Source organism: Schistocerca americana, chromosome 4 (assembly GCF_021461395.2).
Source record: "Schistocerca americana isolate TAMUIC-IGC-003095 chromosome 4, iqSchAmer2.1, whole genome shotgun sequence".
NCBI classification, from domain to species: domain Eukaryota; kingdom Metazoa; phylum Arthropoda; class Insecta; order Orthoptera; family Acrididae; genus Schistocerca; species Schistocerca americana.
Window position 1 is genome coordinate 501,281,179 of NC_060122.1, and position 26,224 is coordinate 501,307,402.

Sequence of the window (26,224 nt, forward strand, 5' to 3'; positions counted from 1 at the left end):
TCACGACCCGGCTGCCTCCTGCAGGCATCTAGCTCCGACTCGAAACACGGCTGCTGTCTCTGCGCATCTCCTCACCACTACTCAAACTTTTACCGCGTGCACCTAGCTCTGTTAGCTGTCAAAGATCTTACTACTCGAAGATGTACTACTCGTCCAACCTTGCGGTTGGGAACTATCGACATTTTTCACTGGCTCTATCCTGATCGAATGTCAGCACATACCTTTCAAGTTTTTCGTTATTTAAATAAAAAATTAAAAGGCAAGGAGACCCAGGTTCGAGTCCCGGTCATAGCATAAATTTTAATAATTAATCCTTATCGTAAATAAAAATGTTCATTCTAAAACGCTTCCTGCGTTGTGATGCAAAACTGAAAGCGCCAGCCGTAATATTCCTGTTTTAGTAGTTGCACAAGCTGCAGAAGGTCCCGTTTGAAATGCAACAGCCATTTCAAAATCTTCCAGATTGTCTGATGTGTATTCCAAGGTCGTTTCCATGGTACACTTGATCGAATGGTACTTTTCTGTTTACAGAGACAACCAGAGTCTCTAAATGTCGATACCAACACACAATGCTCTGCTTGCAGTGCTTTTCCAAAGAACCCGCTGAATGCGTGTTGCACTGTTGCAGCAGAATATTCCAACACACAAAACTCTCTTCTTGCTCTGTCGCCATTTTGTCAAAGCACTGTACTCGCAACGCCAACTGGTGAGCACAGTGCAAACTCGGTGAGTTTACGGTTTTGCATATGCATCAGCCATATTTGTTCTTGTAGTGCTTTGTAAAATATGTAACTCTGAAAACTATATTTATAATAGCTCTGTACTGTGAGATAACGCCAAAAGAAGCATGACGACATAGTTCCTGTATGGCAGGATCTCTAGAACAACAGATAACCGCAGGAATTGACATATCCGTAACGAAGCTCCGTGCAGTAACGATCGTCTGAATGCAGCCTGAACTACATTCCGGACGATGGGAATCAGGTCGCGATACGGTTATTTTGAGACACATTCTCGCTATTATCCGATACACCAGCCGAATGCCGTAAGGCTTCATTAACGGATCCGGCAGCGGGATCTGCCCGTTTGGAACGGGCCGCATTTCTAATTATCTCTATCGTGCGGGAAGATAAACACGAACGGCACGAACATTCCGCTCCCGGGCGCAGCCATTAATTCCCCAGCTGATTCTCTTTGTGGTTTCACCGGCGAGCGGCTGCAGATGAGCGCAAATGGCGTCCACTGTACAGCACTGCGGTAGACGGCGCCCGTCCCGTCCCACTGCCAGCCACTGCTTTCTCTGCGCAGAAATTCCTGAGCTCTTTAAAGTCTCCAAATTACAGCAAGCTCTAATAAGGCAGAGCCAGTCCAGCGAAGAGTTTCCATGGTAATTAGGGTCAGCGAAGGACAGTGTAGTGCTGTGCTTCGGAAAGTATTACACAGCAGTATTTGGAAATTCAGCGTCAACCGAATATGGCGCATAGACATAACCGTATACAGTCAGAGCAAAATTCTTCTTTGGAAAAAAAGAAATAAAGTTCACCCTGCCTCCAAAGCAAAATATGTCACTGTCCATGATTCCCCTCATAACACGGATGCTGTTCTTATAGCCCTCAGTAGTCCACTAAACTGTAACTGTTGTCACAACAAACGACCACACTTGGCGTTTGTCCGGTATGTCGAGCCACAACATAAGCTACCGGATTTTCAAATTACAAAAACACGCTATTCGTATAATGACCCAGAGCCCACCTCAAGCACATAGTAGGCCCCTTTTTAAAGCATTGAAAATTTTAGCAATTCCATCACTAAACATTCTGAAATGTCTGTTGGTGATCAAAAGAAATCAGGACAAAATGAAAACCAACACAGACTATCATAATTACGATACACGGCAATATAAAGGTCTCCACTTACAACCTGTAACAAGGACCCGAATCCAGAAACAGGTATGTAATCAAGGCATCAAACTTTTTAATGCACTACCAAAACATAACAAACAGCTGGAAAATGAGGATAAATTTAAAACCGTTATAAAGAATCACGTGCTTGACAAATTTTATTATAGTGTAAGTTAATTTCTATGTTCAACTGTATTAGAATAAAAAGAACCACATGATTGACAAATGTTATTACAGCACAAGTGAATATCTCTGAGCAGCTGTATAAGAATATGTGTTTAAATTAATGTGACAAATGAAATTACATCAATAAATATGTCTGTCAAACACATAAGAAGATTAAGATCCACACTCATGACAAATGTCACTACAGTGTAAGTGAATAGCTCTGGTCAACTGTATAAGAATATATGATATCATAAATGTGACAAATAAAATCACAACATCAAGGAATAGGTCTGTCAAGCACATAAGAAATTATGTTATAAAAACACTTATTAGTTGTATATTCTATTAAACCATAAGATATATTCATATGAATTCAGCATAGAAAAAATATTTTGTAAAGATATTATATAGTTGTTGAAATGTATCTTGACAAATCCTATACCACAAATGTGATCATTGGGATGATAATAAATAACTAAATAAATTGCGGCCATCGTAGCATCGGCTAGTAGAGTAGGGTTAAATTGAAGCATTAATGTCCGAAACACGACATTTTTACCATCAAGCACGCCGTAGCCACGATCCACTTGCCCATTGCTCCCTGTCGAATAGGCTACCGGACCAGAGCCGTATCACCAACCAGTTCCGGAAGACCACATCAATTTATCGACACAGACACGTTCACACACTGCAGAGCAGAGTTGTCGAGTAACAAATGGTTCGAATGGTTCTAAGCACTATGGGACAACACCTGAGATCATCAGTCCCCTAGACTTAGAACTACTTAAACCTAACTAACCTAAGGACATCACACATAACCATGCCAGAGGCAGTATTCGAACCTGCGATCGTAGCAGCAGCACGGTTTCGGACTGAAGCGCCTAGAACTGCTCGGCCACAGCGGTCGGCCTCTCGAGTAATACTATGGACGTAACTCTACTGTTTGCTAGTGTCTTCTCCATAAAGCTGCGATCGTTCCGTACCTCGCTCAAGTGGTCCAGATCCCATAAGTAACAATGTACGATCTTCTTCCATCCACTGATTACACGTACACGTAGCTCACTTCACAACAGGTAATATGCGACACCAAGTGACACAACATGGAAGACTGATTTTCCAGAGACTCAACTTTCTCCCTGATGCCAACGTACTCTCAAGCAGATATTCCGCCCACTGATCTCAACGGATCAAACTTAGTTTCATATCCATGTCCTTGTCTCTCCCTCCCCTTTCTCTCTCTCTCTTTCCGAATGGTATTATCCTATCTGTACTAGTTTCTCCCTCTCTTATGAACACTTACACCTAACGCGCTCAACTGTTCATTGAATATAGCTTTTTATCTATAATTTTTGCACGCTGTGGTCCCCTCAATTACAATGTCCATCACATTGATGTGAGCACCTAACAAAAGCCTGAATAACCAATCACTGCGAGACATGCAAGAAGAGTCATTGAGGTTTTGGAAGTTACCGACAGGGATATCGACCCCAGTGCCGTAGCCAGCTGCCCTAGGTTTGTCAGCGCAATGGCTCAGGAGCCATGGGGCTAACAGCCCGATCGAAGTAGCCCCACATATTCTCGACTGGGCTTAAATCTGGGAACTTTGGTAACCAGGAGGGTACGGTAAACTCATCCTTGTGCTCTTCGCACCACGGACGTACACTGCGAGCTCTGTGACACTTTGCGTTGTCCTGCTGGTTGAAGCCATGGTACTGTGGAAAAACGAGCTGTGTGTAGGGGTGGACATGGTCCTCAATGGTAGATGCATACTTGTATGGATAGATTGTGCCTTCCAGACTGACGAGATCACACAGGTAATGCCCTCCGGGCTGGACCCTTCCGACGATTGTTGGAAGATGTCTACTTTCAAAAGTTTCACGTCGCACACGTTTACAGCCATCTGCCCGATGGAGCATGAAAAGTGATTCGTCTGAAAAGGCCACCTGTCACCACTCATTGGACGTCCAGCTGCGGTAATGGTGTGCAAATTTCAGCCTAAGTAGCCGATGAACAGTAGTCAGCATGGTTTCAAGATCCAGGCGCCTGCTGCGGAGGATCGTACGTAGCAACAGCCGCTGAACCATCGTTGAGGAGACACTGTTTGTAGCCCCTTAGTTCATCTGGGCAGTCTGTTGCTTAACATCCGCACTTCTGCTAGGCCACACGCTCCACAGCCTCTGGTCACGTCTGTCATCTATGGACCGTGGTGCACCGCAGTTGCCTTGGTGCCGGTTTTGGATAGCATCATTTTGCCATGAACCGTATACTTCAACCAACGCGGCACATGAAAAATTTATAGTCTTACCCGTTTTGGAAGTACTTCCAGCCTTGATCTGAAAGCCAATGATCATTTCCTTTCGATCGTCGGATAAATCGCTCCGTTTCCGCATTACGATAAAACCTGCACAGTTTTCCGCTCCCCTCCGACACGCTTTATATACCCTCCAATGCTAGTGCTGCCAACTGCGATCTGAGAGTGGTTGTTGCACATTGACGCTGAACGTAGGCGATGGTCACATTAACGTGACTAGACCGTGTACCATGGAAGTAATTTCTTGATCGTTTAACAAATTTTCTACCATCCTTCTGTTTCTTACAGCCAATGTATTCCACACACTCCTTTCCTCTGATTCTCTGGAGGACTGCGTCATTTTTTATCAGAATACTTCGAGTAACACATCTCAGATGCATCAATCCTCTTCGTTCTTGATTTTCCCGCATTCCATGTTCCACTTCCATAATATGCTTGGCTCCAGACGTACACTCACGGAAATTTCTTTCTCGGTGTAAAGCCTATACTTAATACTCGTATGCTTATTTTGGCGAGAAATGCTCACTTTGATTCTGCTAGTCTACTTTTTTGATGTCCTCATTACTTCACCTGTCACGCGTTATTCTGCTTCCAAGGCAGCAGAATTCTCCTTTCATCTATTACTTTGTGCCGAATCGTTATGTTAAGATTGACGCTGATCTCACTTATGCTACTTCTCAATTCTTTCGTATTTCATATGTTTACTTCCAATCCATATTCTGTTGTCGGTAGACTGTTCATCCCATTCAACAGGTTCTCTAATTCTCACTTTCACAGATTATAGCAATAACACTTTTGAACTTTAATTTTATTTTCTTTCTTGCTGTTTGAATACGCTTGTTGAATAGTATCGTAGAAACTGCATTCCTACCGTAATCTCTTTTTAATCCGACTACTTCTCTAATGGTCCTTCATTCTTATTGTTCCCTCTTGATCTCTGAAGATATTATATACCACTCGTCTTCTTTAGAGCCTATAGCTATTTATGAGAAAATGTACCACCACAGCTGTATCTTGAGAATGTCTTCATTGTCTCACACGGCTAGTTTCGGCGGCACATTACCGCCATCCTCAGGCCCCACCACTGCCCGAAGGGTATTAGATTTTTATGGCGCATTTATTTTGGAGTCCTTGTTACTAACAAATTTGGGCTAGCTTTCCTCAGGAGTCTCTACTCGACACCGTATTGTCTCCACCGTGTTTTTCTCTGAGAATTGCAAGTTTTTGAGACCGATTCAAATACATAATCATCTAAAATGCAAAATGCCTTAATTTTCTTTTCCATTTTTCTGCGTATTGTTCTGGTCGGCAACTCGGATGCATGAGCTGTCAATCTAACTAGATTTCTCAAATTTGTATAAGAGAAATCGGAACTCATACGGAAGCATAGAAACAGTCGTTTTCCCCTCGCTTCATTTGGGAGTAGAACAAGAAAGATAATGACTAATGATGCTACAAAGATACCCTCTGCCATGCACCGCATTGTGGCTTGCGGTGTACGAATGTTGAATAAAACATTCAGTAAATATACGTTTTTTAGCTCCAAAGAGTTTTATCACAGTCGCTTGTAGTAGTATACAGACGACCGTTCCCATTGGAGCATTTAAAAGACCAACAACGTTCCACGCCCGGACTGACCCACGCCGTACATCTCGCTGATTGCCGGCCAACTGTTTGGGAACGATCCGTTGCCGGCAGCGTCGGTAGCGTTCCAACGGCGCGCTGTTGGCACATAATTTATTGCAGCCAATAATCTTGACCATGGGCCTGTTGCCAAATCGGTATTACCGCTAACAGGCGCATTAAATGAAAGTTCTACTTTCACAGACAAGGGATATAAATCTCATTCGCCGAACGATCTCTTCAGTTACGTTATCTTACTCCAGTCTGAGTCTTCTGCATTCAGGTCATAAGCAAGACCGTCCGTTATGAGCAGTGAGTAGGCATTTCCTTTGCATACAGTTCTGCAGCGCGCTTTGCTATTGCTTCTGATTGACGGAGAGTGCAGTCTTGTTGGTTAGAGCAGTTTCGTAATTCCGAAATACATCATTCTCATTTGCTCGTACAGACAAATATCCAACCACGTCTTGAAAAACATGAGTTTGGAGATTTTTACTGCAATTTGCGCATACGCGTAATTTACCTCAACAATGTCTTCATTAACACATAGAAATACCATTTGCAAGAACGCAGAAAAACTAAATTTCCACTTTCTGATGAATAGCAGCTATAAAAAAGAGAAAGAATTAGTAGCATCCCATTATAAGATTAAGGGCTATCTTCGGGAGAACATCAAACCAATAATTGTTCAGGGATAAATTTAAGAAGTGACATGAAATGGGTTAGGAAAGCGAAAGCAAGATTTAGAATTTTTGGAAGAGTCCTCAGAAAGTGCAGTGTATGGGTAAAGGAAACCACGTAAGAGACGCTGATGCGACAAGTTCTAGAGTATTATTCAAGTGTTTTTTACCTTTGTCAAGGAGACATGACAAAACGGCGAAAGAATTCCAATACGCACTGCTAGTGTAACGCATTGCTCGAGGGAACTTACAGGAGAATCTTTAGATGAAAGGCGACAGTATCTTTGCGGAGCCTAGCAGGGCACGGAAAGTTATCTGCATCTTACGCAGGAAGCATGCTACAGTATATAAGACACGAAATAAAAATAGTAGTGAAACAGGGTTTCAGCCTCTCCCTAATGTAATTCAGTGTGTAGATCCAGCAAGTGTTAAAGGAAACAAAGAACAAATTTGGAAAGGGAATTAAAGTTAACTGAGAAGAAATAAGTGCTTTGCGATTGGCTTACGTCAGTGTAACCCTGTCCTCATGGCATAGAACTTGGAAGAGCAGTTGAACTAGTGTCTTGAAAAGAAAATATAAGATGAATATGAACAAATCACGTGATGCTATCAGAATTTGATTACGAAATGAGACGATAAAAATAGTAAATGAATTCCGCTCTTACGGCAGGAAAATAACTGCCGATGGCCAAAGACGAGTGGCTAAGAAAGTAGACTGACAGTAGGAAAAATGATAAATTTTTAACGTCTACTATAAACTGAACTGTTAGGAAGTCCATTCCTAAGGAAACTCTACTCCGTTTCTAGAAAAAGAAGTCGGCATGAACCATGACACGTGTACTGCAACAAAAGAAAATGAACAAAGAACAGAAGTATCGGGGCTCCGGTTCCTAAGAGGAGCAGTTGGGTACACATTATCCGACAGGGGGAGCAAAGATAACATCAGAGAAGAACTGGAAGCGAAAAGTTTAAGTGAACAGATTAAAGAATACAGAATAAACTGGAAGGGCCATGTCAAAAGAGTAAAAGACGACGGAATGCAAAAATTAATGACGAAGTATTATCCAGTGGGCAGAAAATGTTTAGGAAGACCGAGGAAACATTGAAATACTGAACTATGTCAACCGGCGGGAGGGAGGAAGGGGGACTGCTGATGTCTAATACATGCAGAAAGAATAAAAAGGGTGGAGGCTTTTCTGAAAGGATATGTCCAGAGTGTAGCCTTGTATGGAAATAAGGGATGGAGAATAAGAAATCCAGACGAGAAGAGAACAGAAATGTGATGGTACAGAATAATGTAGAAATTAGACATGTAGATCGACTAACCGATGAGGAGATGCTGATCAAATTAGGTAAAAAGACATTTGTGGAAAAACTTGGTTGATAGAGGAATAAGTTGATAGGATAATACCTGAGGCATGAGGGAATCTTTATGCAGGAGTAGGCTTCCGTGGCCGTTGACAGCATCAATAAAATTTTAAACGTGTGTGACCGCATTGTCAGTACACACCGAGGAGACGAAAGTCATGGAACACCTTCTAATATCGTGTCGGACATTCTTTTGCCCGGCGCATTGCAGCACCTCGACGTCGCATGAAGTCAACAAGTTGTTGGAAGTCCACTGCAAAAATACTGAGCCACGCTGTCTCGCCGGCCGGAGTGGCCGTGCGGTTCTAGGCGCTACAGTCGAATCCTGCCTCGGGTATGGATGTGTGTGATGTGCTTAGGTTAGTTAGGTTTAATTATTTCTAAGTTCTAGGCGACTGATGACCTCAGACGTTAAGTCGCATAGTGCTAAAAGCCATTTGAACCATTTGAACCACGCTGCCTCTATAGACGTTCATTAATGCGAAAGTGTTAGCAGAGAACGATTTCGTACACGAACTGACCTGTCGATTAAGTCTCATAAATGTTCGATGCATTTGTCGGGCAATCTGGGGTACAAAACCTTCCGCTCGAATTGTCCAGAATGTTCTTCAAACCAGTCGCTAACGTTTGTGCACGGTCGGTGACATGGCGCATTGTCATCCATAAAAATTTCATCATTGTTTGGGGACATAAATGGCTGCAAATGGTCTTCAAGTAGCCGAACATAACTGTTTCCAGTGAATGATCGGTGCCACTCCACGTAAAGAAAGCCCACACTATTATGAATCCACCACCAGTTGGCACAATCCCTTATCGACAACCTGGGTCCGTTGCTTCTTGGGGTCTGCGACACACTCGAACCCTACCATCAGCTCTTAGCATATGATACTAGACCTCATGTGACCAGGCCACGGTTTTCCAGTCGTCTAGGGTCCAACCGATGTGGTCACGATCCCAGTAGAGGCGCTGCAGACGATGTCGCGTCGGTAGTATGCTGCCATAGCCCGTTAACGTCACATTTCGCTGCACTGAACGGATGCAGTCTTCTACATACCACGTTGATTTCTGCAGTTATTTCATGCAGTGTTGCTTGTCTGTTAGCACTCTACGCGAACGCCGCTGCTCGTGGTCGTTAAGTTAAGGCCGTCAGCCACTGTGTCGTCCGTTGTGAGAGAAAGTGCCTAAAATTTAGTATTCTCGGCAAGCTCTTGACACTGTGGATTTCGGAGTATTGGATTCCCTAACGACTTCCGAAATGGAATATCCCATCCGTCTAGTTCCAATTACCATTCTGCTTTCAGTGTCTACTAATTCCAGTCGTGTGGCCAAAACCAAGTCGGAAACTTTTTCAGATGACTCACATGAGTACAAATGACAGCTCCCCCAATGCACTGCCGGCCGGTGTGGCCGAGCGGTTCTAGGCGCTACAGTCTGGAACCGCGCGATCGCTATGCTCGCAGGTTCGAATCCTGCCTCGGGCATGGATGTGTGTGATGTCCTTAGGTTAGTTACGTTTAAGTAGTTCTATGGTCTAGGGGACTGATGATCTCAGAAGTTGTCCCATAGTGCTCAGAGCCATTTTGAACGCAATGCACTGCCATTCTACATCTTGTGTACACGAATCTACCGCCATCTGTATATGTGCTTATCTTTACCCCACGACTTTTGTAACCTCAGTGTATAAACTCAAGCGTTAGGAAGTCTATTCCGAAGTAAATTTAATTTCTACAAAAAGACGTCGGACGAACCGTCATATGTGGGAGAGACCTGTGTACTGTGATAGAAAGAAATGAACAGAGAATAAAAGCATCTGAGATCCGCTTTCTAATAGGAGTAGTTGGGTACATACTGAAACTTCCTGGCAGATTAAAACTGTGTGCCGGGCCGAGACTCGAACTCGGGACCTTTGCCTTTCGCGGGCAAGTGCTCTACCAACTGAGCTACCCAAGCACGACTCACGCCCCGTCCTCACAGCTTTAATTCCGCCAGTACCTTGTCTCCTACCTTCCAAACTTCACTTTCCCGCGGAAGGCAAAGTCCCGAGTTCGAGTCTCGGTTCGGCACACAGTTTTAATCTGCCAGAAAGTTTCATATCAGCGCACACTCCGCTGTAGAGTGAAAATTTCATTCTGGGTACATACTATTCGACAGGAAGAGGAATACTGACATCAGAGAAGATCTGCAAATGAAAAGCTCAAATGAGAAGATTAAGGAGTATAGAAACAACTGAATAAAAGACGTCGGAGTACCAAAATTAATTATGAATTATGAGTGATTGGGCAGAAGATCTTTAGGAAGGCCAAGGAAGAAATGAAAAGATCAATAATGTCAACCAACAGGGGGTACCAAGCAAAGGCCTAATACACGCAGAAAGATGAAAAATGATGAATTCTCTTCTGAAAGTATTTGCCTGGAGTGTAGCCTTAAGCGGAAGTGAAACCCGAACGGTAAGTAGTTTAGACAAGAAGAGAAATGTGACGCCACAAAAGAATGTAGAAAATTAGTTGGGTAAATCGAATAACAGATGAGGAGATGCTGAATCAAATTAGGTGAAAAAGAAATTTCGTTGACACAGAGATCTGTTGATAAGATGCTTCCTGAGGCATGAGGGATTCTGTATGTGAGCGTAAACATCCGCAACCGTTGACAGCGTCAATAAAATTTTCTTGTGACCGCATTGTCAATATACAGGGTGAAAAGTATTTAAACCGACAAACTCTGGGAGGTTGTATGGGACATCAAAACAAATATTTTTCCCTAAAGTCATTTTTTCCTATGAGGAGTATTTAAACCAGTAGAGGAAGATTTCTCTGGCAGCAAATTAATTAAACTAACAAACACTTTTCCATTTTTTTACGACCAAGAGACAACAATTAGGTAGCAGATACGGCCCAATTAAACAGTCCCCAACACCGACCCACACATTAACGAGGAACCGCACTTGATGAGCACTAGTAACTGTGGCATGTGGGTTATCCTCACTCCAAACATGCGAATTGTGCATGTTGAAGACTCCATCACCCCCGAACGTTGCTTCATCGGTAAACAACACAGAGGATGGAAATGTAGGATGCATTTCACACAGTTCCAAGTACCACTGCGAAAACCGTGCTCTGGGTGGATAATCAACTGGTTCCAGGTTGTGGACACGCTGTAAGTGAAATGGACATAACAATTGCTCTCGAAGGACGGTTATTACATTCGTCTGATTCGTCCCCATGTTACGTGCAATTTCACGAGTGCTGATTGAAGGATCCCGCTCCACATGCTGCAAGACAGCTTCCTCAACTTGCAGCGTTCGTATGGTGCGACGGCGTCCCTATCTAGGTAACCTGCTAAATGACCCGGTCTTACGCAGATGTTGGTACACAGCAGCAAATGCCGTATGATGCGGGATACGGCGATTAGGATATTGTTGTTGATAAACCCGCTGTGCAGCTCGTCCGTTGTGGTGCGCTACGTAGTACGCACCAACCATATCAGTTGTAAGTAGGCTGTTTAGGATTTTATACTGGTAACGCCACGTAGCGCTATGTATGAAAATCACTGGCTGTGCTGTGTGCAGCCTGTGGCTGGGTGGCATTGTTGTAATATTCGCTATTGTAGTGTGGGCTGTTGGCTGTTAACAGCGCGTAACGTTACGCAGTTGGAGGTGAGCCGCCAGCAGTGGTGGATGTGGGGAAGTGAGATGGCGGATTTTTGAGAGCGGATGATCTGGACGTGTGTCCATCAGAAACAGTACATTTGTAAGAATGGATGTCGTGAACTGCTATATATGTTATGACTTTTGAACACTATTAAGGTAAATACATTGTTTGTTCTCTATCAAAATCTTTCATTTGCTAACTATGCCTATCAGTAATTAGTGCCTTCAGTAGTTTGAATCTTTTATTTAGCTGGCAGTAATGGCGCTCGCTGTATTGCAGTAGTTCGAGTAACGAAGATTTTTGTGAGGTAAGTGATTTGTGAAAGGTATAGGTTATTGTTAGTCAGGGCCATTCTTTTGTTGGGATTTTTGAAAGTCAGATTGCGTTGCGCTAAATACACTCCTGGAAATTGAAATAAGAACACCGTGAATTCATTGTCCCAGGAAGGGGAAACTTTATTGATACATTCCTGGGGTCAGATACATCACATGATCACACTGACAGAACCACAGGCACATAGACACAGGCAACAGAGCACGCACAATGTCGGCACTAGTACAGTGTATATCCACCTTTCGCAGCAATGCAGGCTGCTATTCTCCCATGGAGACGATCGTAGAGATGCTGGATGTAGTCCTGTGGAACGGCTTGCCATGCCATTTCCACCTGGCGCCTCAGTTGGACCAGCGTTAGTGCTGGACGTGCAGACCGCGTGAGACGACGCTTCATCCAGTCCCAAACATGCTCAATGGGGGACAGATCCGGAGATCTTGCTGGCCAGAGTAGTTGACTTACACCTTCTAGAGCACGTTGGGTGGCACGGGATACATGCGGACGTGCATTGTCCTGTTGGAACAGCAAGTTCCCTTGCCGGTCTAGGAATGGTAGAACGATGGGTTCGATGACGGTGCACTATTCAGTGTCCCCTCGACGATAACCAGTGGTGTACGGCCAGTGTAGGAGATCGCTCCCCACACCATGATACCGGGTGTTGGACCTGTGTGCCTCGGTCGTATGCAGTCCTGATTGTGGCGCTCACCTGCACGGCGCCAAACACGCATACGACCATCATTGGCACCAAGGCAGAAGCGACTCTCATCGCTGAAGACGACACGTCTCCATTCGTCCCTCCATTCACGCCTGTGGCGACACCACTGGAGGCGGGCTGCACGATGTTGGGGCGTGAGCGGAAGACGGCCTAACGGTGTGCGGGACCGTAGCCCAGCTTCATGGAGAAGACGGTTGCGAATGGTCCTCGCCGATACCCCAGGAGCAACAGTGTCCCTAATTTGCTGGCAAGTGGCGGTGCGGTCCCCTACGGCACTGCGTAGGATCCTACGGTCTTGGCGTGCATCCGTGCGTCGCTGCGGTCCGGTCCCAGGTCGACGGGCACGTGCACCTTCCTCCGACCACTGGCGACAACATCGATGTACTGTGGAGACCTCACGCCCCACGTGTTGAGCAATTCGGCGGTACGTCCACCCGGCCTCCCGCATGCCCACTATACGCCCTCGCTCAAAGTCCGTCAACTGCACATACGGTTCACGTCCACGCTGTCGCGGCATGCTACCAGTGTTAAAGACTGCGATGGAGCTCCGTATGCCACGGCAAACTGGCTGACACTGAGGGCGGCGGTGCACAAATGCTGCGCAGCCGGCGCCATTCGACGGCCAACACCGTGGTTCCTGGTGTGTCCGCTGTGCCGTGCGTGTGATCATTGCTTGTACAGCCCTCTCGCAGTGTCCGGAGCAAGTATGGTTGGTCTGACACACCGGTGTCCATTTCCAGGAGTGTATATTGTGCGTCAGTTTAGTTCAAATGGCTCTGAGCACTACGGGACTTCACATCTTAGGTCATCAGTCCCCTAGAACTTAGAACTACTTAAACCTAACTAACCTAAGGACATCACACACATCCATGCCCGAGGCAGGATTCGAACCTGCGACTGTAGCGGTCCCGCGGTTCCGGACTGCAGCGTCTAGAACCGCACGGCTACCGCGGCCGGCGTCAGTTTAGTGTTGAACACAATAGGTAAAGAGCGAAATGTCTGAGTACGTTCAGTTCTGTTCAGCTGTTTGAAAATCAAATAATGTGAGAGATTTATCAGCACAGTAATTCAATAATGTTTCGAAGGGGATGTTTCACAGTGTACTCACTCCAGGTGTATCGCTAGGTTAGTAAACAGAGACAATGCACTACTGCACTGGCGGACAGCAGGTGCCTAAAACTTAAGATCGTAATACGGCCTCTAACAACTGAAGAGCGTAATACGGCCTCCACCGGTTTAAATAATCCTCATAGGAAAAAATGGCATTAGGGAAAAATATTTGTTTTGATGTCCCCTACAACTTCCCAGAGTTTGTCGGTTTAAATACTTTTTACCCTGTATAAAATTCTGCCACGTTTCCACCACTTTGCTCGTGGCCTTCCTCAGACCCACAGGAAAGTAGCCGGCCGGTGTGGCCGTGCGGTTCTAGGCGCATCAGTCTGGAACCGCGTGACCGCTACGGTCGCAGGTTCGAATCCTGCCTCGGGCATGGGTGTGTGTGATGTTCTTAGGTTGGTTAGGTTTAAGTAGTTCTAAGTTCTAGGAGACTGATGACCAGAGGTGTTAAGTCCTATAGTGCTCAGAGCCATTTGCACCATTTGAACAGTAAAGTAAGGAGCGTAAATACTATAGAAGAATACTGAAGAGTTAACCAAATTAACAGGTTCAAGTGGATGTAGATTGCAGTACTTTGATGTAGGGGCTTGCTCAGGAGATTGGAGAGCCGCCTCAGACCCGTCTTCCGAGTGAGCACTACAACAACAGCGACAACAAAAGGCCTTTCACTACCGTAGGTTTCACGCGTTCGTTCCAGCTCGACCTCCGCGTTGTTTGAACCACAGGAGAAACAGGCCACGCCAGCTGCCAATTGTGGCGGCTGATTCGCCGCGTCATGCCGCAGCCGCGGCACAATGCGCGGCCGATAGCTATCAGCTGGGACCTCTCTCGCTGCTCACTGGGACGAGTAACGGCCCAGTCTGCTCGCCTGCCGGCCTGCACGCCATCCACGAGCTGCTCTAGGGGAGGGGGGCTCATAATAAATAATGGCGTGCAGGGTCGGCGCGGCGCGCGTGCTGTTATGCGGCGGCGGCTTTCCAGAAGAAACCGTGGGAGTGCCGGCGGGGCGGCACGAGGCGAGGGCGCCGGGTCGAGCCCCGGCGCCGGAGAAAGCCAGCCGCCGGCTACCGTGGGACGCGGCGGCGGGTACAGGGCGGTATCCGGCGAATTCAGCGGAGCGTACGTCTTAGGCTCACCGGTGCCTTTCGCACTACACATAGGCCGGTATTGCATTACCAAATTTTTAGACACTGGACTCGCATTCGGGAGGACGACGGTTCAATCCCGCGTCCGGCCATCCTGATTTAGGTTTTCCGTGATTTCCCTAAATCACTCCAGGCAAATGCCGGGATGGTTCCTCTGAAAGGGTACGGCCGACTTTCTTCCCCATCCTTCCCTAATCCAATGAGACCGATGACCACGCTGTCTGGTCTCCTTCCCCAAAACAACCAACCAACCATTATCAAATTTCGTTGCCAAAAATTTGATCAAAGATATGGTCAAATATTCCGTCAAATATATTTGACAAAGATCTTTGATGTAGTGCTAGAAGGGGTATTACCACAGTCTAACATAACAGTCGCGACACTTCGCCTCGATTTTGTTGCCTACAGCGCCAGCAGCGCCCCAAGCGGCCGGTAGGTTGAACTGTGAGTTCGGCGCGATCGTGAAAGCGAATAGTGATTGTTTATTTTGATTTATACAATGGTTTTTACCATCGGGAGCGTTTGTAGCGCAATAAATTGCAGCAACAACAGGAAGAAGACACCACAGCTGTCTCTTTTTAGGTTTCCTAAGGATCCTGAGAGGTATATACCGTCATGTTACTAAACTGTATCGTCAGGATTCACTTGCAAACTATATGTGTATAAATGATGAATGTTTCGTTTTAGGAGCAGAAAATGGCTAGTTAATAGCAGACGAGAAGACCTTATGAAGAAAGACCCAGTTTACCTGTATAATAATATTAGGTTTTGTCCGCTACATTTCGAAGAAAATCAGTTCATGAACGCAGACAATAACAAACTCGTGCGGAATACAGTACCCACACTGTTTGACATCCCAAATAAGCCACCTCAACTGACGATGAAGAGGAAACCGCCACAAAGATTCGACAGTCAATCTAAAACTGTAAAACAGTCGTATGACACAGAAGCAGCGAGTTCAGCTCTCCATGTATCAGTGCCAGATTCGTGCGAATCGTCACCACAGACGTGCTTTGACGATAAAGTTATTAGATTAAGTGCAGCTGTCCGTGTCTTACAAAAGCGTGTGAAGTGTGAGAATGTGCAGGTCGAGCGAAACTATTACGGGACGAGGAAAGTGCCTACAGACAGATTGTTTGAAAATTATTCAAATATTTGGTTTTTCGTGAAATGTAATGTAATCAGCTCATTATAATATTTTCAGCATATTTCTGCCACTATTTGGCAGTTGCTTGTCCCACTTGTTTGTTTGTTGTTGTTGTGGTCTTCAGTCCTGAGACTGGTTTGATGCAGCTCTCCATGCTACTCTATCCTGTGCAAGCTTTTTCATCTCCCAGTACCTACTGCAACCTACATCCTTCTGAATCTGCTTAGTGTATTCATCTCTTGGTCTCCCTCTACGATTTTTACCCTCCACGCTGCCCTCCGGTACTAAATTGGTGATCCTTTGATGCCTCAGAACATGTCCTACCAACCGATCCCTTCTTCTGGTCAAGTTGTGCCACAAACTTCTCTTCTCCCCAATCCTATTCAATACTTCCTCATTAGTTATGTGATCTACTCATCTAATCCTCAGCATTCTTCTGTAGCACCACATTTCGAAAGCTTCTATTCTCTTCTTGTCCAAACTATTTATCGTCCATGTTTCACTTCCATACATGGCTACACTCCATACGAATACTTTCAGAAATGACTTCCTGACATTTAAATCAATACTGGATGTTAACAAATTTCTCTTCTTCAGAAACGCTTTCCTTGCCATTGCCAGCCTACATTTTATATCCTCTCTACTTCGACCATCATCAGTTATTTTGCTCCCCAAATAGCAAAACTCCTTTACTACTTTAAGTGCCTCATTTCCTAATCTAATTCCCTCAGCATCACCCGACTTAATTAGACTACATTCCATTATCCTTGTTTTGCTTTTGTTGATGTTCATCTTATATCGTCCTTTCAAGAAACTGTCCATTCCATTCAACTGCTCTTCCAAGTCCTTTGCTGTCTCTGACAGAATTACAATGTCATCGGCGAACCTCAAAGTTTTTATTTCTTCTCCATGAATTTCAATACCTACTCCGAATTTTTCTTTTGTTTCCTTTACTGCTTGCTCAATATACAGATTGAACAACATCGGGGAGAGGCTACAACCCTGTCTTACTCCCTTCCCAACCACTGCTTCCCTTTCATGTCCCTCGACTCTTATCACTGCCATCTGGTTTCTGTACAAATTGTAAATAGCCTTTCCCTCCCTGTATTTTACCCCTGCCACCTTTAGAATTTGAAAGAGAGTATTCCAGTCAACATTGTCAAAAGCTTTCTCTAAGTCTACAAATGCTAGAAACGTAGGTTTGCCTTTCCTTAATCTTTCTTCTAAGATAAGTCGTAGGGTCAGTATTGCCTCACGTGTTCCAGTGTTTCTACGGAATCCAAACTGATCTTCCCCGAGGTTGGCTTCTACTAGTTTTTCCATTCGTCTGTAAAGAATTCGTGTTAGTATTTTGCAGCTGTGACTTATTAAACTGATAGTTCGGTAATTTTCACATCTGTCAACACCCGCTTTCTTTGGGATTGGAATTATTATATTCTTCTTGAAGTCTGAGGGTATTTCGCCTGTTTCATACATCTTGCTCACCAGATGGTAGAGTTTTGTCAGGACTGGCTCTCCCAAGGCCGTCAGTAGTTCCAATGGAATGTTGTCTACTCCGGGGGCCTTGTTTCGACTCAGGTCTTTCAGTCCTCTGTCAAACTCTTCACGCAGTATCATATCTCCCATTTCATCTTCATTTACATCCTCTTCCATTTCCATAATATTGTCCTCAAGTACATCGCCCTTGTATAGACCCTCTATATACTCCTTCCACCTTTCTGCTTTCCCTTCTTTGCTTAGAACTGGGTTTCCATCTGAGCTCTTGATATTCATACAAGTCGTTCTCTTATCTCCAAAGGTTTCTTTAATTTTCCTGTAGGCAGTATCTATCTTACCCCTAGTGAGATAGGCCTCTACATCCTTACATTTGTCCGCTAGCCATCCCTGCTTAGCCATTTTACACATCCTGTCGATCTCATTTTTGAGACGTTTGTATTCCTTTTTGCCTGCTTCATTTACTGCGTTTTTGTATTTTCTCCTTTCATCAATTAAATTCAATATTTCTTCTGTTACCCAAGGATTTCTACTAGCCCTCGTCTTTTTACCTACTTGATCCTCTGCTGCCTTTGCTACTTCGTCCCTCAAAGCTACCCATTCTTCTTCTACTGTATTTCTTTCCCCCATTCCTGTCAATTGTTCCCTTATGCTCTCCCTGAAACTCTGTACAACCTCTGGTTCTTTCAGTTTATCCAGGTCCCATCTCCTTAAATTCCCACCTTTTTGCAGTTTCTTCAGTTTTAATCTACAGGTCATAACCAATAGATTGTGGTCAGGGTGCACATCTGCCCCTGGAAATGTCTTACAATTTAAAACCTGGTTCCTAAATCTCTGTCTTACCATTATATAATCTATCTGATACCTTTTAGTATCTCCAGGGTTCTTCCATGTATACAACCATCTTTCATGATTCTTAAAACAAGTGTTAGTTATGATTATGTTGTGCTCTGTGCAAAATTCTACCAGGAGGCTTCCTCTTTCATTTCTTAGCACCAATCCATATTCACCTACTATGTTTCCTTCTCTCCTTTTTCCTACACTCGAATTCCAGTCACCCATGACTATTAAATTTTCGTCTCCCTTCACAATCCGAATAATTTCTTTTATTTCATCATACATTTCTTCAATTTCTTCGTCATCTGCAGAGCTAGTTGGCATATAAACTTGTACTACTGTAGTAGGTGTGGGCTTCGTATCTATCTTGGCCACAATAATGCGTTCACTATGCTGTTTGTAGTAGCTTACCCGCATTCCTATTTTCCTATTCATTATTAAACCTACTCCTGCATTACCCCTATTTGATTTCGTGTTTATAACCCTGTAGTCACCTGACCAGAAGTCTTGTTCCTCCTGCCACCGAACTTCACTAATTCCCACTATATCTAACTTCAACCTATCCATTTCCCTTTTTAAATTTTCTAACCTACCTGCCCTATTAAGGGATCTGACATTCCACGCTCCGATCCGTAGAACGCCAGTTTTCTTTCTCCTGATAACGACATCCTCTTGAGTAGTCCCCGCCCGGAGATCCGAATGGGGGACTATTTTACCTCCGGAATATTTTACCCAAGAGGACGCCATCATCATTTAACCATACAGTAAAGCTGCATGCCCTCGGGAAAAATTACGGCTGTAGTTTCCCCTTGCTTTCAGCCGTTCGCAGTACCAGCACAGCACGGTCATTCCCACTTAGAATAATATAAAGATGAAGATCGTACTTGTGGCAACAGGCGACAATGTCACACACAGTAGGCCTACAAAACGATAAACGAGCTGTCGATCGCTTTTGTATGTAGAGGAACATGTCTGTGCTTCTTACATGTGAATCTATGTGTTTATATTCTTTTGATATCAACGTGGTAAGCTGCAATTCTGTCCAATGTCACAAGTGTTTCTTCACGAATGTGTTGTAGCTTGCCACTCTATTCATGGTTTTTAACCATACTTTCGCTTCTTTTAGAATCATTAATAGAAACATACCTGTATATGCCTTCTGATCCTTCACAAGCTCTTGGAGGCAAGAAAATAACTCGAATAATTCTGAAATTACGTAGGAAATGGGTGCAAACAAACATTATGCTTACGACACGTCTGACGTTCACCTTACCTGCCGCTTGGAGCGCTAGTGTCGCTCCAGCTGTCAAACGGCAACAACTTTTACAGCAGTGAGTGTCGCAACTGTTATGTTAGACTGTGGTATTACACTGTCATCATATTTTTCGTCAAAGTTCAAGATGGCTGACAACAACAACTTGTTATTAACCGTAGCAGTTGCATATACCACAACTGCACTCTGTTCACATGCGGATGAGAAGCGGAAGAAAAAAAAGGAAACATACCTGGGTGAAGCCGTAGGTTTTACGGCCACACGATAAAAACATTCAGCAAGACTTGTTACGTGAGCTTATAGTGGAGGACATCAAGTCGTAGGGGACTGATGACCACAGAAGTTAAGTCCCATAGTGCTCAGAGCCATTTGAACCATTTGACATCAAGTCGTACATCAATTACTTAAGAATGGATGAGCATACATTTCTGCATGTGCCCAGTGAAGTGTGTCCTCGTATCACAAAGCACAATATTCTCTTAAGAACTGCTACATCTGCAAAAGACAGGCTCACTGTAACACTCCGATTCCTTGCTACAGGAGAGGGTTAGGTTAGGTTAGGTTAGGTTAGGTTAGGTCAGGTCAGGTCAGGTCAGGTCTCCAATCTTCTTAATCTATTTTTGTATTCAGCGTGCCTCACGTTGTCAAGCGGATCATCAGCTTCATACATCTCTATTAATTTTGTCGTTGTCGCCAATGTTTATAAAAACACTACAGACGACAGAACACTGCAGCGATGCCAACGCTCCACGTGGTAACATGTCACACTGCAGTGAACAGAAGACAAGCGACTTCTTTGATCATATCTACAGCGAGGCCCTAGATTTGATCAAATATTGGACGACATTTGACAAAGTTCCCTATTACACCTTTGACAAAGATTTTTGACAAACATATTTGTCAAAGAAATTTGATAGTGTAATACCGGCCATGTCGAGGGATTATTGGTGATTCTCAGGGAATGTCCGACGAATATCGTGGTACGTTACAGGGCAGCGCTGTATTGCTTGGGATTGAACTATAAGATTGTGTGTACAGGATCACAGGAAATCATATTACTGATACATTTACGAACCCGGAAGTCAGATGAATGGCAGTCAGATTGGGACACTAGGAGCACTGCAAAGCGTGTTTACTATATGTTCACAAGCCTTAAGAACAGGCTTAAACTGCACCACATTGCCCCTACTCAAGGTCTGATGCACCCATTAACAAGTCATGGTCCATATCCCAAACATTTGCATCGAGTGGGATGTAGTAACACATTAATCTGTGAATGTGGAGACGAAGATTACGATAATTATGTGGTTCTTCGATGGCCCCTTTTTCAGATAGAGAGATACTGCAGACAATTTGTCTGCGATCTGCAGACAATCATCAGTAACCAAAGCTTGTGGACGACAGTTAACATGATTGCACATAGAATATCTAAAAGGCAACTGCTTAAATTTCAGTCTATAGGATCAACTGGGCGCTGTGAATATTAAAATAACGTCCACATATCACAAGAACCATTATCGACTGGCCACCGTAAATGCAACACCCTGAAGGAAGCATCCGAATCAAGCGAAATTTACACCATGAGTTTGCAGCGATGAGATATGCAACTGATTAGAATTTCAGCGCAGATGCACATCACGCGCGCCTGTGGCGCCACCTCATAGCGCCATTTAAGGCTTGGCGATTTCGACGAGTGTACGTTCGGCACGTGTGTTTACCTTGTGGTTGTTTCACAAGACGATCAGCTATGCCTCGTAGACAACAGCGAACATCTTTTGATCAAGTATCCGAGTTCGACAGAGGAAGGATAGTGGCTTACCGAGATTGTGGATTATCATACAGAGAAATCGCTAGTCGTGTTGGACGAAACCAAACAACTGTAATGCGGATATGTGACCGTTGGATGCAGGAGGGTACGACGGACCGACGTGGTCGATCGCATTCACCTCGGTGCACCACTGCACGTGCTGATAGGCAAATTGTGCGCATGGCAGTGACGGATCGCTCAGTGACATCCCCAACCATAGCACAGCACATTGCGTCTGTAACGCATCATCCAGTGTCTGCGCGTACCATTCGACGCCGTTTACAGCAGAGTGGTCTGTCCGCAAGACGTCCATTGCTTCGTCTACCATTGACGCAGAACCACAGACGTCTCCGTCGCCAATGGTGTGATGACAGACGGATGTGGACGGCAGAATGGAATGACGTTGTCTTTCCTGACGAGGCACGCTTCTGTCTGCAGCACCACGATGGTCGGATTCGAGTGTGGAGACACCGTGGAGAGAGGATGCTGGACAGCTGCATTATGCACCGCCACACTGGTCTTGCACCGGGTATTATGGTATGGGGCGGTATTGGATATTACTCTCGCATGCCTCTAGTACGCATTGCCGGTACTTTAAATAGCCGGCGCTACATATCCGAAGTGCTGGAGCCAGTTGTCCTTCCTTGCCTTCAGGGCTTGGCCACAGCCATATTTCAACAGGATAATGTGCGACCACACGTGGCACGCATTGTCCAAAGGATCTTCGTCAATAGCCAGATTGAATTGCTTCTCTGGCCGGCTCGCTCTCCGGATCTTTCGCCGATAGAAAACATGTGGTCCATGGTTGCTCAACGAGTGACCCAGATTACATCCCCAGCTGCCACACCAGATGATCTTTGGCAACGTGTGGAAGCTGCTTGGGCTGTTGTACCCCAGGAACACATCCAACGTCTCTTTCAATCAATGCCGAGACGTGTGGAAGCGGTGATCTCCAACAATGGCGGCTACTCTGGCTACTGATTCTGGCAGAAACCACATGTCACAGACGTCTGTAAACGTAATCATTTGATACTTGGTCAACATGTTATCTACAAAATAAATTTTGTTGTGCTACCTCTTGTCTTTCTTGGTGTTGCATTTACGGTGGCCAGCAGTATATATATATATATATATATATATATATATATATATATATATATATATGTGTGTGTGTGTGTGTGTGTGTGTGTGTGTGTGGTGTGTGTATATATAAACTCACAGGCGAAGGATACCGTCTACTATCACACACAGTCACAGATAAATGTTGTAACACCGAAACCGATTTGCCCAAACGCTGACTGAAATTCTATGGACGCATTATGAGACCTGATGACAACCAACTAACAAAGAAATTTTTAACGTACTTACAGAAACTGGAAACAACAACAGTCTGGATAAAATAGGTCCACATTGATCTAAAAAAATGCCAAAATCTAACCAACAGACATCGAAGATCAAAACGTCTTCAGAAATAAGGCTACAGCTGGGAAATTTCATCAGAAGACAAACCCAAGGTACCTAGAAGAAAGTTGTAAGATGAACGTCGAGCTAAGCATAGCGAGGCCGGCCGAAATGGACGTGCGGTTAAAGGCGCTGCAGTCTGGAACCGCAAGACCGCTACGGTCGCAGGTTCGAATCCTGCCTCGGGAATGGATGTTTGTGATGTCCTTAGGTTAGTTAGGTTTAACTAGTTCTAAGTTCTAGGGGTCTAATGACCTCAGTAGTTGAGTCCCATAGTGCTCAGAGCCATTTGAACCATTTTAAGCATAGCGAGGTGGTGAAACAATTCTGGAAGAACAAGAAAAATAACAACCACAGGTCATAGTTTGCTTTATGTTATCCTCTATGGGTCTAAACAATGTAAATAAATAAATAAGAAACATTAAACTAAGGAAAGAAAGAAAAAATGCTATGACCAACTAGACGGATACGTGTACACTCGAGGATTGCCGAGGCACGCGCATACTGGTGCGAGCAATGTAAAATAGTGTAGCGCCAATAGGTTTAAAAGTAGTTATACTCGCAGTTAGTCAGCAAACCTCGAGTTACTCCGAGGCTGCCAGTAACGTATCTATAGTAATATGAGCTGCAATTTATTCACTTGAAACTTGAGTTAATTCCTTTGGTTTACTTTTTTTTTTTTAATTGATTCTTAGTTTCAGTTTCTGTTTTATTTCTACATTAATGTTTCCGACGGTTCCTGTTAACTTAATTTATTACTATATACAAAGTATAAATCTTTTATATCACCATGGTTATTGAATACTCAAGACCTGTTTCGAATTTCCAACAATGTACGGTGTCTGATCAAAATTATCGGACGCCCCAACGTAAAGCGGAATTGATCATTAGGTGTCACTCTAGGCGGATCAGCCAGTATAAAAGGAAGCAGGGAGTATTGTGTAGTCAGTAGAGAAGAAGTGACAGCATAATGGATCGGTCAGGGTAGTTCAGTGACTTCTAAAGTGGAAAAGTCGTTGAATGTCACCTCAGTAACAAATCCAGTAGATACATGTCAACGTTTCTAAGGTGGCCGTCTTGGCTGTTGATGAAAAGATTGCGAAGTGAAAATGCGAACTAACTACCACAGCTAAACCAAAACCAGGAAGACCTCATGTACTGCTCGACAGGGACCATCGGGCATTGTGGAGAGTTCAGTGAAATCAGCGAAAGATCACTCTTGAGTTCCAACGAGGTACCAGCAGTTCAGTCAGCATAGTGACTATGCGTAGGGAGTTAAAAAGAGTGGAGTAAAATGGTCGAGCAGCTCCTCATAAGCCACACACCAAAGCGATGCCTGATGTTCTTAGGTCGACGCCTATGGACAATGCATGAGTGAAAACTGCTGATTTTGGTGATGAAACATGCTATACCATTTCGCAGTCACATGGAAAAGTTGAGTTTGGCGAGTGCGTGGAGAACGTTGCCTGCCATCGTGTGCAGTGCTAGCAGTAAAGTACGGATAAGGTGGTGCTGCGGTCGTCGCGGTTAGGGTGTATTCCACCTACTGTACTTATGAATACGCTAAATGCGGAAGGATATGAACAGTTTTACGGCATTGTACACTGCTTACATTTGAGGAACAATTCGGAGACGATGACTGTTGGTAGCAGCATGGAAATAACATTCCTGAAACGAAGTGGCCTACCCGCGCTCCCTACTTGAACCTAATGGAACAAGTCTGGAATGAGCTAGAACGTGTGATTCTCGTTTACTTCCCACTAGCATCCAACATCATTACCTTTTCTGGTTTCTCCTCTTGAGGGAGTTGGTCTGCCTTTCTTCCAAGCACTTTCGGATGCTTCATGAAAGGTGTCCACATCAAAGTTCAAGTCGCCATAAAGCCCAAGGTGTACACACTAGAGCTGCTCATAAAACATCAGTATATCAGTATTCTTCACAAGAAAATTATCGATATACATCGACGATATTTATTTCCACAATATAACGATATGTCGATGCCTAAATGGTAGTATTGAGGGCCGATATTTGTATTTTATATTATATTTTTTTCTTTGAAATCGTTCTTTTGAAATTGTTGTAGAACATAATTTTACTATCACTGTGTGAAGGAATCCTGCAATGTTTTGAGCTTTCATCACATGCAGTCGTTCTCTTTATGTGAAGCAAGTGTAGGTAACACAAGGAAGATGTACGATTGCACTGGGGGCGGGGGGGGGGGGGGGGGGGGGGTTGGCGATGTTATTGGACTAACTAGATTCCAGTAGTGAAGAAGCAGCACAACCGTTAGGTAAAAAAATAAAAAAAAAATTCACGAAACTAGGTGCTGCATCTTCACATCAGCGCTCTTCAGAACAAATTGCTCAAAATCATGAAGAAAAATCTAAATGACAACATTGTTCTCTTTGGTGGGCGAAGACGTGTGATAGGAAAGATGATGTAATCTGTGCTCGCGCTACCAACACAAACTGTAACATTCAACTTCACCGCGCAGTTTTGACACTACGACTGCTAGCTCGCTGGCGTTGGCAGAAATTAGAAAACAGGCGTCGACGTCAAGCGTACCGCACAGTTCCAGTATGTGAGGAAACCGAACAAACCAGCACCTTTTGTTGTGCCACATACATGCAATTACCATTGTTAGCAAAGTGGTTATTCACATGCGTGAACGTGCAGTTCTTGCTCTATGGGGGGATAGGCAAGCCGCCAGCTTGTTGATGTACAGAATACCTAATAATAAATCACTACTTGGATATGTAACTTTAACACTGGCATTATATTTACAATGTGCAGCCGAAATTTTTATAGGCCGGTACGCCGCTGTTTCGTTCGTCGATAAATCGATACTTTTTAAGTATCGATATATCAGACTACCGATATTTTTAAAAATATCAACAATCCTACTACACAACCACATTCATGTTCACTAACAAGACAATCGATCATATAGTGCAAATTGCATTTCTACAAGATAACACTCAACACGTTACTACATGCAATGGAAATTGAATTAAACGATCGAGAGAATTGGTAAGTGGGTGTAGTTCGTAAAACCTTCGGTGTAGGCACTACGGTCCAAGCAGCCATTTATTAACAGTGGGAACTATAGGTCTCCAAATTACCAATCAATAAATTACAGAAGAATGGAAGAGAAAATACGGATACGCTAGTGGACGATCGTATTGACTTTAGGAAACGTAA

The 26,224-nt window shown here is 44.2% G+C and overlaps 1 protein-coding gene and 1 non-coding gene across 2 annotated transcripts in view; one reads left to right on the plus strand and one right to left on the minus strand.

Moving 5' to 3' along the window:
- LOC124612390 (spondin-2-like) overlaps window positions 1-26,224 on the plus strand; it is a 624,943-nt gene that overhangs the window by 35,414 nt on the left and 563,305 nt on the right. The window lies entirely within an intron of this gene.
- Window positions 9,925-9,999, minus strand: Trnas-cga. The gene has a single exon. It is a non-coding gene; the product is annotated as a tRNA-Ser (tRNA).